Here is a 16259-nt window from a genome sequence, read left to right as displayed (position 1 = left end):
CTAAAATGGAATAATAGAAAATAATGAAACAACAATTTTCATAATATAAAAGTGTTGCATATGATCACTCAAGCATACACAAATATATGTATGTGCTATTTATGTTTTTATTCCCAACAAACAGTTTGCTTAACAATATGTTATTATAAAGAATAACTTGATTGTTTATCCTTAATCAAAAAAAAATAATTTTTTTTTTATCATTTAAGTAATTTTGGAATATATTAACATATAGGGCCAGAGAGTTTCAAATCTCGCGGGATATACTTAACTTAATTAATATAAATTTGAAATTTAGATCTTCGTATAAATTGAAGATATTTTTCACTGTGTTGATTACTAAGAAAACAAAAAATAGATATATAAAGGTGTTACCAATACAAATTGTTGTATATTACATAGTAGTAACATACGAAGTACACATTTACATATAACACACATGATGATGGAAATAATGGCTCAAACTACTGCATTCCATTTAAAAAAGACAAGATGAAAAAATAGAAAAAATAACCAAAAGAGAGTCATAAAGTTACATTAACACGTATGACTAAACAAAAGTTATTAATATTCAGCACACGGGTAAAATATTGCAGAAAAAAGAAAATAAGCCAACAGCAACAAAAAGTTACTTACTATTAAAGAAATAGAAAAGTAAGACAACTGAAAAGGAAATATAAGTACAATCATGCAATGAATATAATTCATATTTATGAAAATGGCGCTCATTTCAAGCAAAATTGTATCAAGTCAAAATTTTTATTATTCGAAAATTCGAAAGATGTTGAATATTCAATGGTGTAGACTACATGAATATATTTTTACTGATATTGGTATACGTATTGTAAGTAATTTAATTAAAACATTCAAATGATATTATATTTTAGTGAACATTTTAATTTTTGAGATGCGACTTTCAAAAACAAATAACATTCATATGTAGACACATATGCTCGTATATTTTTGTATGTGCAATAAAACTTAATATGCGTTAAATATTTTTAAAATGGTTAACAGTAAAGGAAAAAATCTGAGAATGTTTTACTGTTTGCAATTTTTTTCTTGCTTGGCAAAAAAATTAAAAAAAAAAAATAATAATTTATATATAGTTTCCGCTTTTTTATTCATTTTATTTTATATATTAAAATGTGTATATATGAGGTTTATTTGTTTAAAACATAATAATTTTGGTTTCATAATATATGTGAGTGTGTATGAAATTACTCAAGCATTAGGTTTGGATAGTTTTTTATTTTGTTGAAAAATGAAAAGTTTTTTTCACACTATTTAATAGACAGAGCGTATGAGTGATATTAATTTTAAAAGTTGCTTATTAGTTTCAGTTTGTTCTATTTGTGAATATATATTTTTGGTTTAAATTTTTTCCTATATCTTTTATTATTTACTGGCAAATAAATATTCTAATATGTGTCTATATGTACATATAACTATATATTGACATAATTTTGAGCTACAGAGGGTGATTTATTTCTACAGTCAATTATAGACAAATACTTATAAAATATCTTCATATAAACCTAGTTCAGTTCCAGTTTAGTTCTAGCTCAGTTCTAATGCAGTTTTTATACTCATGCTTGTTTTCAAAAAACGTGTGCTTTTAAAGCGTAGCCATTTTGCTCTTCCGTATAAGTGTTAACTGAGCACTCAATTGCATATGCCAACAGTGGGGTTATTTAAAATGCATACGAAATGAGTAACTTTGAGTATATCAACATGGACTAAAAAAGTAGCAGATGATATGATAATGATAAGTCCGTTAAATGCAATATGGTGTTAAATTTATTTCCCAGCAGTTTAATATTGAATCAAAAGTTCTCTTTTTAAAATAAATTGGAAATATCCAATTTGATGTAATCCTTTTTTTTACAGCGAAATGTCACTTTAGTATTTGATGCAGTTAGTGAACTCTTTTAATGATTGCACTTTTAATTATTAAGGTACATTTCCTCCTTCTTCTAATTTCTAACAAACCCTTAGTAGTATATAATATTACTAGTTGGGTACAGTTATTGAGAACTACAGGGTGCGTTTTTCAAGTCTAATGACTACCAAATATAAAAATGGAAAATAGAGTTTTTTTTTTAAATATGTACATGCAATATGTATACAAATATATGAACGGACAATGCACTGGTTAATTAAAAAAAAAAATAAAAGTTTTGTAATATATTTTAAACTTTTTGTTTGATGGCTGTGTATTTTTGGGATTTAATTTTTTTTTGAAAGCACAGGCGTTTAAAGCATTTTATTAAATTTCTAATGAAACCCGCAAATCTATTATATTCAATAAAATGTGTTGAACTTTTAAAGAACAGGCCCAATTCACGTGTGTCACATACAGACATTGTATAAGCAACAATAAAAGCCATTTTAAGCAACATATTATCTTAAACTGTAGTTGCATGTACCACATCACGGCCATAAAAGTAATAAAAGTACGTGTCTTGACAAAAATGAAGTAGCACAGCCAAAACTACACACCGTACGAAATGAACAAAATAGTTAAAATCATCACAATTTTTATGAAATCATAATCTCATACTCTACCCTATATTATAACGTTGCTAGTCGTTGATGCCACATGTCACGCAACAATGAAAGAACATGGATTTTCCTTTTTTTAAATTCACAGAAAAACTAGTGAGCGATTCTTGTTATCCTTTTTTGTCCGTTAATACAAACGTACAAGTAAGAGATATGATTATTGCATGCGTATTTAAATATAATCATAATAGAGGAGAAAAATTATATTATGCATGAATGTCTTCGTTTTGTATGAGTTTCTTCCATAAATGTCTCTTCTGTAAAAAATTTGCCCAAACCAAGACAACTCTTAAAGGAGTCACACATTTCACATACAATTTCTTTTCTTACTTAACTGTTTATAAAATCACTTGTCATATTTCTTAGAAATGTGTTCAAATGTGTCTCCATGACAGCTGTAAATTTTAATGAAAACACAATTTCGCGTGAAGAGAAGAAAAAATAATAAAATAATTTTATTATTACAATAAGAAATATATTATTCTATACAGGATAAAATATGTAAAGTATGCAGAATATTTATTTGCTCAAATAAGGACACAATAGATATATTATTTTAGTCTGCTATTTAAAATAATATAAATGTTAAAAAATTATTTAACATTTTATAGTCAATGCGTTGGTGCTTTTAATAAACAGTTCAAACTAATTATCATAGTAGACTCTAGGGTGAAACATTCTGTTTCTTTTATTTGTAACTTCGTCACTGGCTTTCAATACCTTATTTGACTCTAAATATAGCATGTTAATGTATTTCATTTAGGGCGGGTTTGTTACTACTCAGTTAAACTAGGCTTAACTTGCTGTTAAATTAAACGCGGAAGAAATTTAGGCGGACTTTAACCGATGATTGTGTTTTTCAGTTATGGATCTAGAATCAGTTATCTTTGTTAGTATTGACATTTAAAATAATAAATAAAACAAAACAAATTAGAAAATTACTATTAACTTAAAATATTGAGTTTCTGCTCTTCCGAAATCATTGTTTTATTGTTTTTGTTAATTGTGTTTTCTCACTTATAACTTAAGTTTAATTTGCAATAACACTCAGTTAAACTAAGATAATAAGTAACGTTACTGTTTACAGAGAAACACAAAAAATATATTAAACTAGGTTTAAACAAAGAATGTAGATTATCTTTATCTGAAAAACCCCCCTTACCCGTCTTAACTTTGACAGGTAAATACCAGTAGAGTTTGGACAAATAATATTCTATAATTTCAAACCCCCGTTTTCGAAAAATTCAAAATTTTGCATTAAAAAACAAGTATGAATATATAGTCGGGCATAGTCGATCATATGATATCCTACACTACAGTATGTTAAAAATGGGGATTATTTAAAAAATTAAGCATTTGATTTGTTTTTTAAATTCATTCCGGAATATTTTTACTTATTTTTGGCAAAAAATAAGGGGAGTAGGGGGAAAATATGGGATAATGCTTATGGTAGAGGAATTCACGTCTACTTCAAAGTTATTTATGTAGAATTTAAAAGTTTTATTAGTGTTTATAAGTGACACTAGGGCCGATTTTTGTTGACATAATATAACATTTAACTTAATTATAAGCCCAAAGGCCTGATTCGGGGGTACGGTTGTATGAGGGCTAGGCGAAATAATGAACCGATTTTATCCATTTTCAATAGGCTTAGTCCTTAGGTCAAAAAAATAGTTTATAAAAAGAAACAGGTTGGAATACTGCTTTAATTGTAAAGGCGATTAAACATATCATTATTAGTAATTTTTTCTGCGCAAATTATATGTAAATTTTCTGAAAAAAGGGCATTGTTAAATGTTGGGCAAACATAAACAGAAAGATAAATTTGCTATTTTTAAGCCTGTTATGAACGTTAGTCATTTTCTAAAGCGAACAGGGCCTCCATGTTAAAATGTAAACCGATTTTGTCCATTTTGAATAACAATCAATCTGCAACAGTAGTTTAGGTCCTATCGTTCTTTTAAGAGACTGACTGACTGACAGACATGTCTAGATCGTTTGAGAATAAGGACCTAGAAACTTTCAATGTTACAAATGAGATCAAAGAAACTAGATAATTCAAAATAAAACTAGATAATTCAAAATAAATGTTTAACCTATTAGCTTTTTAATAACTTTCTGGTTAACTGTTTTTCAAATCAGCCGAACAGCTAGGATGTATGACAACTTCTGTAAACAAAATTTCAGCGATTCAGCGAACATTGGCCGAACCTCACTTTTTACCGAACTCCGAACCCGTACGAGAACGTTCGGTCGGACACTATTAATTAAGTAATGATTTTTTTATTTTTTTTTTTAATTAAATTTTTTATTGTTATGGCATTTTGGCTTATTTTGATATCTCTATTTAAGCGGTAACAGAAGTAGTACTAAAAATGTATTTTAGCTGAAATGATAGCCTTTATATAACGGTTGCCAACCTCGGAAAATAGTTTAATTTACGTTATTGGAAATTTTAAACAATTCAATAACAAATACTTTGTAGTTAAATATAAATATATTTCATATAATGGGCATTTATTTAAATAATTTTTATATAATTTTTAAATTTTTTTATCTAAAAACTAAAAATATTTTCATAAAATTCGAAATTTAAAATAATAATAATTCATAGCTTCATAAGTTTTACAAAATATTATTTCTACCTGTAATTCAGAAAAGAACTGAACAGGAACGAAACTAGAACTATATATAAGCTAAAACTGTAAAATGTATTACAAAAACCTCCAATAATAAATATATACATAGATATTTGTGTATGTGTGTATATATCTACATACAACGTTTCTTTGATATTATCCTCTAAAGCAAACTCTAATTTATTTAAAATGTGTTTTTTAAAATATTTAATTAAAAATAGGAAATTTAAATATTATTATCGTTATTTTTATTCTTTAACTAAAAAAGAAACAATTTGTTACATATCTATTTTAGATAGTTGTTGTTTTTTTAATTTATACACTTGCTATGAAAAGAAAGAGAACAAATGTTACCACTTCAATGCTATAATATTGTTGTTATTTTGCATTTTCTTATAAATTGTTGTAGTAATTTCTATAGATTGGAAATTTGTATACAAAAAGTGTATTGACTACAAAAGTGTTTGTATTCGTACTTGTTATAGTTTAGAAAAAGCCAATTACTTTCAATTCTACGAGGCAATTTTTTCAATAAACATACAGACAGACATAAATACAACAAGTATTCTATTTACATTTATGTACTACAAATACACTTTCAAAAGATTATGACTGACGAAACGTACCCAGTTGATCGAATTATCGTAAGCAATTTTCTCTATATCGATGATGGCAAAATGTTAAAATAATTTATTAAAAACTTTTAATTAGTTTAACACATGAATATATATAGTAATATGTATTTAACTTTAATTTTAAACTAATTTAACATTGTGAAAGTCTTAAAGACATTGTCAATTGGGTAGGTCTGTGTGATATTGTAAAGATACAAATGATACTTTTAGTTGAAATACTTGTGTACGTTTTAGCAGTAGTACGACCACTTACAACTCGTAATAATAACATGTGCCTTAAGACTATTTTGTATTCAAAAACTGTTTTTAAAACAAACATTGACGCATATTTTACTCGTCCTGCTGCTCCTTTCTGTTCATTTACAAAAAGAACAAAACAAACTTACAAATACTTTCAAATATTGTTCTCCATACACTTTTGAATTTCAAACTTATCTCTTATCTTTTAGTTTCATATATTGACATACATACGTACACCAACCAGCACACATTATCATTTGGCACTATGGGACATTAACGAATAAAAGTAGTTATTAAGATATTTTTAATACTTGTAAATGTAATAAAATAAAATTAATTAAAATTATTACAATTAAAGTAGTTTTAATTGAAAATATCAATTCCAAAAATTAAAAATTTTAATTGTAATGATACCTAATGTAATGTAATGAAAAATATAATTGGCATTTACAACGACTTATTTCGAGTCCTAGTAGGTACTAATAACTTAACTAAGTTTGGGAGATTTTTATCTTGTCACGTATATACATATACACAATTACATGTACATAAATCAAAAGGATGAGTTTTCAATCCTTTCAAAAGTCCAATTCAATACAAGAACAATTCGAAATTAATTTTAATTTGTATATTTATATTCATGAATCTGTACTAATACTACAGAGTTCCATAGTGCATTCGTTTAAATATATGGTTTGGTTGTGATAAAATCAACAATAACATTCAATAAAATCTCAGCTCAATAACTACATCTCACACACCCACTTGCTGTTCTATTGAAATAATCAAACGTACATACATACATATGTTCATACATACATATACAATATAAAGTAGTAATTTTGAATATGATTGTTGGTTGGTTACTTGTTACAAAATCCTTGATACTGTTATTCGTACAACGAGTATGGCTTCATTTATTCTTCTATTCTTTCATAATGGTAAAACAACAGCAGTACGAACAACAACTACATCAACATCGGCATCAATAAGATCAAATATGAGGTTTTTATTAAATTCTAAAGTGTGTTTTTGGCTTTTTCATAAATGTGCACTTATAAACTCAAAAACGAAACAACCAATCGTCAGATATAATACAGACAGACGGTAGTATTTATGTTTGTGTGTATATGTAAGTGGACATGGAAGCTCTTCATAAACTCATAATCTTTGATAGAAAATTTCTGTAAATATTCATATGAATATTGTTTGGGTAGTTTGTTCATTTGTTTGTTTTGCAACGTGTTGAAATTAGCATTTATGAAAGTACTGAACTTTTTTTTAATATTTAAACATTTATTTAAAATTTTTGGCTGTAATGTGTCGTTGTATTTTTTGGATGCAGAAGTTTTTAAGTAGTCGTTGTCTTTCAATGATAATTTTATTATTATAAAATGAGTTTAAAATAGTAAGTTTAGTTTTTATGCAATATGGTAAAAAAATTAAAATATCTACGATAAAAGTTTTATTAAAATTATTTGTTTTTAATGACTAACGTTTGTATTCCAGCAAAAACTGACACCGAAAAGTAACGCTTCCAAAAAGTTTTATAGCAACAAATATATCTTTGTAAAGTTGTATGAGTATTGGTATATAATCGTCATACCCCTATATAAGATCCTTTTCAGTAAATTACTATAACTTTCATAACTGACTTATATAAAAGAACTATGTATAGCGGCGAAATTCTATAAAAACAAGTTTTATGCGAACTAAACTGGCCCAACCCCAAGATAAAATCCTTCTCAGAAAATTAGTAAATTTGTAACAAAATTCCATATGAACTAAAATCTCTCTATACTTTTCTTAGGTCCTCTTCACTAAAATTTTATAATGCCAAAAAAGCCTAAAGCAGAGTTATGAAATTCTACGCAAACAAATTTAATAGATGCCAAAATGTTTGTGTAAAATTCTATAAGGATCGGTCATTTTTAACATAAACAGGCTTTACAGAAACTATAAAATAATCGGTCCAATAATCTTTTTTAATATTTATAAATAAAATGTTCGATTAATATAATATGGAACCTTCCAAAATTCACACGATTTGATGGTGGGTATATAAAATTCAGCAAAGCCGACTATAGCACTTGATTTCCAAATAAATTTTGAATTAAACTGTTTTGATTTCAAAAATAAATTATACTGTTACTATATATAAAAAATAAAAAATTTTGCATAGAATTGTACAGCAAACGGATGATATAGATTCTTTGTCAAGATGATCTAAATATATAATGTATGTACATTCATAGGTGGTATAATAATAACAAGTATAAATCTATAGTCGGGCATGGCCGATTATATGATGCTCTCTACCACTGACTATGTTTGAATTGTGAATTATTTTTAAAGTAATAAAACATTTAGTTGATATTTAATTTAATATCCTTATCCATTTTGACCTTGAAATCACTTACTGAAGAGGGGTTTGTATAGGGGTCAAATGAGGCCCGATCATAACAATCAAATCGGCAGAGTCATTTAAACTTCTATAAACCAAAGTTTTGCCGACTTTTGTTGAAATATTGGAAATTTTAACATAATTATGAGCTAAAAAGCCCTACTCAGGAGGTACCTAGGATTGTATGGGGGCTAGGCGAAATAATGGACCGATTTCAACCGTTTTTAATGGCGTTCGTCCTTGGGTCAAATATGGGTCAAATTTGGTAAAGTTATTTGAATATAGTCTTAGAAAGTGATTCTGAGATTCCGATTGGTACACTTTAAGGTGGGTGTATTAATAATATACTTTCCTCACTATTATGGTGTAGTGTATAAAAATATTAGTCCCGAAAATTTCATTGTATCTCAATATCTTACATTTTCCAAAAAAAAAAAAAAAAAAAACGTTTGTAATCTCAAGACTGTAGTATTTAATTCAATAACTCTTCTTAAAATTATCTTGGCGTTTGATGTGAATATTTTCAACATCATTTACATTTTTTTCCAATTCAAATTTTTAGTGAAATACATTTTCCAAGCAGTTTTTTTCTTTGTATTCCTTTGTACTTTTTTTCTGACTACTCAGTACATACACTCGTTTAGCTTTTTTCTTTCTTTTTTTTAATAAATAACAACTTAAGTAGCTGCGATTTCTTTCCATTTTTTGTTCATAACTTTTTTTCTTCAACGGATGCTATTGTCAACAATTCAACTTGACTTGAATTTGTATGACGGAAAAAATAAAAAAGTGGAATAAATTGAATGAGTGAAAAAATTGTTGAGAAAAAGAAGAAAAGTTACCTTGACAACAACTGGTTGGTTAGCGAACGCTAAAATGAAAAAAAAGGAAATATGAAAAAAAGTATTTATATACTGAATATATAGAATATATAGAAAAAATTGAAGATGATATCCTTCTAAAAGGCTGTGAAGGATATACAACATATAATTTTGTGCAAATCAACAAAGCATAAAAGGACCACTTAAGAAACATCTACAACAACAGCAGTAACATCAGTAGCAGCAACAAGCAGTTTTCTTTGAAGCTTAAAATGGGTAATATAATCATAAAGAAGGCGCGAAAGCGAAGACAATTTTCTAACAATAATCTAATAAGGGAATGTATGCCAAGCAAATATATTGATTTAAATACATACAAATGTATATGAACAAATTCCAATGATAGTGATATTTAAACTGGCAACCATTTTTATTTTCAAACCAGAGCAACAAAAAATATCAAATTAAACAGAAAAAATATTAGAACTAACACCGGATCCTACGCTAAAGGAACAAAATAACGGATTAGTTGTATGGAAATATTATAATTTTAGTTTACATTCCCTTTTACAGGCGCAGACACCATATAGAAATTTTGACTATGGTTTAGTATGAGGGTGTTTGAATATACACCTTTCAGCTTTATATTATTTTATGATATTTTCTCATATTTTTGTTCGCTTCTCTATATCAAACGTATATATTTTTTAAAACATTTTTTGATTTACTTGTTAGTAAAGTATGAAATTTATTTTATATTTTATTTTATTTTTTTTCCAACGCAATATTCCATTTCTTTCAGTTGTTTTTGTATTTTTGTTATGCGACGAGTATATTCGCGAAATGCAATAAAAACATTTTTAACATCGTCGTAACTTAAACACAGATTTCTTTTATACTTTAGTACTCGTATTAAGAATACAACATTTCTTTTCTTTTCATGAGTTCTTTATTTTTTATGATTTATACACACAAACAAAAATGCACGAAGGTGGAATTAAAAGGTTATATAAAAATGTACTTATCGGACAATTCTAGTTGTCGAATATTATATCTATCGCGCTTCAGTGGAATTCGTCATTTTCATTACAACACAAAAACACCTTTATATATAAGGTCTTACAAGAAATCTGAAAGTCCAAACAATCGACCTAAAATGGCTGTTATGTTTTATTCCTTCTTCGAGATATCCTAACCTAAAGTTTGAAACAAGTTAACATATTAATGATAATATTACACAAAGTATGGTTAAAAACCGTTAACTTTAAATATTTAGAACAGTACACTTCAATCCCTGATTGAACTGCTCTGTGTCCGCATTTGTCTTAAAATTTTTGAATTCGAGATATCGTGTCATAAACGCCATTTTTAATCCTTTATAAGACATTATAATATTTCTCAAATATAAAGTGTTATATGCCATTTGAAAGTAAAGCTTTATGACTCGATATCTCAAATCCCAGATATGATTTATATCAGCTTCGGGTTCAGCGAGGCTCAATCCTATCATTTTATAAGATAATTATACAAATTTAGATTTATTTAAAATAGTCCTAGTTTCAGAAAAAATATCTTCCGAATTTCTTAAAATTATCTTGGGCTGTACCTGACATACAAGCTTCTCATGTATAGCCAACCAGATAGAGACCGACTATCGACTAATAAAATTATAATTTAAAATTAGTATATGAGCAAGATTTTTGTTCTTTACAAACATCAGCACAAACTCCTTCAAAAATCAACGCACTATTGTAGTGTAGGGTACTCTTTTGTTAACGTTTGACAGTTTATTTCTTTGAGTTTAAAATATTTTTTCAAATCCACCTCGTAGTTATGTCTATTTGTGTGTTTGTATGTATGTCTGTTTATGTTAAATATCTTGTAAAAAACAGACTTAAGCCTTGTCTTGTCTTTGCATCAGAATTATACTGAAACGGCAATAAAAACATCAAACACCAGTAATTCCAACAGTATCCAACAATACCTCATACACAACATAAGAAATTATGCAAAAAATGGAATTAAAGAAAGAGTCTCAAGTATCTTTGCGAAAAATATTTTTTAATACATGCATTAAAATACAAAAAAAAACAATTTAAAAATATTCTTGTTACTTACAGCTCCTTGGTGTAGCTAGTGCCATAAAATGGGCAAGGAAGTGATAAAAAGTGCGACTTTACCCACTATGTTGTAAGTAGTTAGTACGTATTGTTTATTGTGTTTTAAGTTAAGGAACAATTTTTTATAATTTTTCTTACTCGTTTATACTCCTTATACTTATATATATGATCAAATAATAAAAAAATATTCCTGGGAAATTACACACAAAAATATACATAAAACCTTGTTGGTTTTCTTTGTTTTTCTGTTTATTTAAACAAATTGTTAATATTTGTTTTATAATTTTAAGTTAAATAAAGAATAAACAAAATGTTAGAAATAAAATAAGATAGATTTAAACGACAAAATTACCCCAGCAAAACTCGGTAATGGGTTGTACTTTCATAAATTACAAAGCAGTAAAAAATAGAGCATGTTTTTCAAAATTTTTAAACTCATTTCATTTTCCACTTCAGAGCCACAAGTTAACGTGGTATTATCGCTCTAATTTTTTCCAGAATAATAACTTAAGTAAATGCAACATCTGAAAAATTATCAAATTTTATATTTGGGACTCAAGTATACAGTCAGAAGGACTAAAAGATGAAAATGTAGAAAATTGGTGCATGATACGACTTTTTTATTATTATATTTGGAATCAGCACACCAAATAATATTAAGATTAGTGGAAATTATTTAATACATATGTTCTTTTCATGGGATTTAAATTTTTTAAATTGCACATTAATTCCAAGAAATCACTCAATACATATTTACTAACAATACCTTAAACAACTCCCCCTCCCAATTCATTGTACAAACACACCACAGGATGTTAAACAAATAATAATGGTCATTCCCATTGAGGTATAATAAAATTCCCACAAGTACTGGCAAATTGTATCAATTCGTTTGTGTTTTGTATGTGAAAATCAATTCCAAAATAAATAAAAATCAACAACAATAAATGTTTGAGCTCTTTGTTTCCTGCAATGGAGTAGTACGTGGGCAAAATATTGGTATATAAAGGGGATTTCATTAAGAACGTTGCTATTTTTCGTAATTCATTTATTACTAATGAAAATATTAAAGAACTTAAAATAATGATTTTTTTATCGAGTTTAAGCAAATTCGATAATCAAACCTTGCAATTTAAATGGAGCCGATTTTTTAATTGATCGATAAATACTTGTAATTTATTTATTTATGTTAATATTATTTAAGTAAATTTAGTTGTATTCTATAATACTTTCCAAAAAAGAACATAAAAATTACTTCCTATGAATGACTTTAGAAGTAGTGAATTTTGAATCAAATAAAAAGAACATCTCTCCTATGACAAGTCTGCGTTAAAATCATTATCTCTTCAGGTATTTCAGTACTTCCATGGAGTAAATTCTACCTTTTTTGCTTCTTTAGAAGTTTTTTTTTGCTGTATATTTTCTTTAGTGTAACTAACACACAAGTCTTTTAATTGAAAAAAAATAAGAATAATAAATCGTTCTTAATGAAAAACCCTATGGTTATTGTTCTTTTAACGTACATACATACATACAAATGTACATGTGCCCATAAATTTGGGTAAATGTGTGTTTGTATGTGATTGTGAAAAAATTGGCATTTTGTGTAAAATTTTCCAAAAATTGCAATGTTATTTTAATGTCATTTGCCACATCCATTTATTTGTGTGTATGAGAAGAGTATCGCATCCATAAAAAGGCAACAATTGACTAACATATTGTTTACACATACATATTGTCAATAAATACTTTATTGTCTGTCGTCAATAAAAATAATAAAATATTGAATTTTAAGGTTTGTGTTTGTGTGTTATTTTGTTTTTATATCATTAAGTGTGATTGAGATTGTATTTTTGTTTATTTAACTAAAATCGGGACTTAAAGCCTAAATAAATAAAAAAACTGCAAGATATTAGGGCAGACAAGAGGATTGCATAAAGTCGTGTGACTTTTATAAATCACTTTTATTTTTATTAACACTTTATATTAATGTACTAAAATTGTAGTCTGAAAGAATTTGTAAAAAAAGAATTAAATTATTTATAGGACTCGCTGGCCACAGACCTCCATTCTAATAGAAAGTCGACTTTCTCGTACTTTAAATCTTCAATAAAGAAAGCAGGACTGGCATAATACAAAAAAGTGATTTTAAGTAAAATGGCAAGGAATATTTAATTTAATAAATATCAGCACAAAAGCCATTTTCGGATGGAAATAAAATTGTCTGTCCATTGAAACTTTTTGCGCACGCAAAAAATATTTTCGCTGCAGACCAATCAGCAAGTTGAAGTAAGTTTAAGGTTTATTTACGATCATATCTCAAGAGTTTCAAGCATTTAGTACAAATGATTTCTGGAGATTTATCGAATGAAAATTTGCGAATAACTGATTAATATACGTTTTGCTTAGATCACGTCTATGTTTAAAAAGCATTGAATTTTTAATATTCCCTATATTCCTTCCTCTTAAGCTTTTATCAAAAGAAATTCCAAAATCTATATAAGAATTTTCACTTTTTATTAAAGTGATTGTTAAATTGTTCTGAATAAATGGATATAGAATCTTGTCTTACGATTAGTATTTTAGTATATTCACTAGATCTTTCATGGGGAGAAAAAAATGTCAGAGTCTTGTTCGTCTTAATTCCACCAAATGATTCTCCTTTCCTAATGTTGAGATTTGACCTCGACTGAAAGACGTTAACACGTGCCGCTCGTCGCTCAAAGTTTGAAAAAATGGAAATTTTCGGCCAAAAAGCTAAGATTTGAAGTTATAACTTCAGAATGGTAAATAATAGAAATATTATCTTTGTTTTGAGGTACTAAGTTTGTTTCTATTATTTGTATTTTTTCAAACTTTGAGCGACGAGCGGAACGTGATAACGTCCTTTAATCAAGCTCAAATTTCTTCTATCTCAATATCTGGAAAGGGGATTCACTTTGTGCGGATAAAGCGAACAAGATTCCAACATCGACTTTTTGCGGTAACGCTAATATTCACATTAATTAAATATTAAATAAGTTTTATTTTAAATAATATTACCATTGCTTCACTTTAATGCTTTATTATTCTGTCAAATATTAGAATAAAGTGTAAATTTTAAACTTTCAAATCAGTATATGTATGTACAATGTACATTCTTACTTACTTTTTATACTTTTTTGTTTCGGTAATTGGCCTATTGTGGTAGGTTATCATGGATTTACTCTGAACTACTTTTGCTTTTAAATTCAGATTTATGCATGTTTTTAAAAATTTTACACAATATAAAGCATCACATTAATAAACGCATCGAAAAACACGTGTTTTCAGACCATTCCACCACCATTTCACTATAACACATAATGTAAACCATAATTCTAAAGGATACAATTTTCCTTGTTACTTTTTTTTGGGCTATTGCAAGTGTTCAACCACAATTTGGAATAAAAATGTAATTAATTATATAATTTACACACTAAAAAACCCTCACATTAAATGTCAACTAAATAAACAACGACAACCCTTAACAAGTGTCAAACTTCCAGCAGAAGGAGAACAAAGGAGAGAGCTGATTACAATCACAAAATTTAAATTTGTGGATTTAGTTTAGTTAAATAAAATTAGAAAAAACTCTTAAAATATCAATAAGCAAAAGAAACTTGGTGTGAGTAAAAACATAGTAATTGAAGATAATAAATATAAGAAATATTCATTATTTTTTTCTTGGTAGCCAATCACCACTTTCATAAGAACTATTAAGTGCAACCACACTAATTTGCAATAAAATGAAGTATCATTGAAAATACTTTGCGGATTTCTTGGTAAGCTGAAGTTTTTTCTTTAGTTGCAATTAATTATTTTAAATTTACAATTAATTATTTCTATGTGAATGCAAAACATTGGATGATTTCTGGTTCCTCCTACTTTGTACCAGTTATTAATTTAACTCATTTTTCTTTGTTATGTTATTTAATGTTACTATTTACATTTCATTTTCAGAGATGTAAAAGAAATAATTCGTTAGTAAGTGTAGGGAAATGTGAAATGGGTTAAGTTACTAATAATTTATTTAGAAATAAAAAATATGTGCGTTAGATTTATAAACAAATTTGGTATTGCAAATATCTGCCTACCCGGTAAGTAGGCAAGTAATATTGGAGAAAAGTGTAAGTAGTTACTTTTTGGGTAAATAACTGCTTATTTTTGTTCGACGATGACCAAAAAATAACTGGTTACAAATCTTATTACCCGACTTTTCTGGATTAAAAACTAGTTTTACAATTATTTTTGAAAAAAATTCCAAAATCGACTAAGGTTAGAAATAATAACTAATACCTTATTGGACATACGCTATAGACAATTGACCACAAATTCTATGCAAAACAATTAATTTATGTTATTGATAACGATAAATCATTACCAAGTAATGTATGAAATAACTGCATTACCTACAATACTCATTACCAAACGTATAATATCCTTCCCAATATAGTGGTGTAGGGTATAATGACAGAAATTACTACTGGCTAAAAAATACAAGAACAGTGATGAAATTCTACACAAGTATGTTTCGTATAAACCGAAATCTTAGGGTCTGTAATTGACACTAAAATTATTTTACCACTCATTACTGGCTTAAAAATACTATAACATAAAAATATAAATATCTGTAAAATATAATATACACAGAAAAAATTAATTTTTTAAAATTTTACTTTTTTCTACGATATTTATGAAAAAAAATTTAAAAGTCTATTATCTACGAATATGTTCCATATTTAGTAGATAGTAATCCTATGTTAGTTAATTTTGTATAATAAGAAAACATAAATTGAAATGTTAAAAAACCAAAT

This window comes from Lucilia cuprina, chromosome 5, assembly GCF_022045245.1.
Source record: "Lucilia cuprina isolate Lc7/37 chromosome 5, ASM2204524v1, whole genome shotgun sequence".
Classification (NCBI taxonomy): domain Eukaryota; kingdom Metazoa; phylum Arthropoda; class Insecta; order Diptera; family Calliphoridae; genus Lucilia; species Lucilia cuprina.
This window is presented reverse-complemented; position numbering follows the sequence as displayed.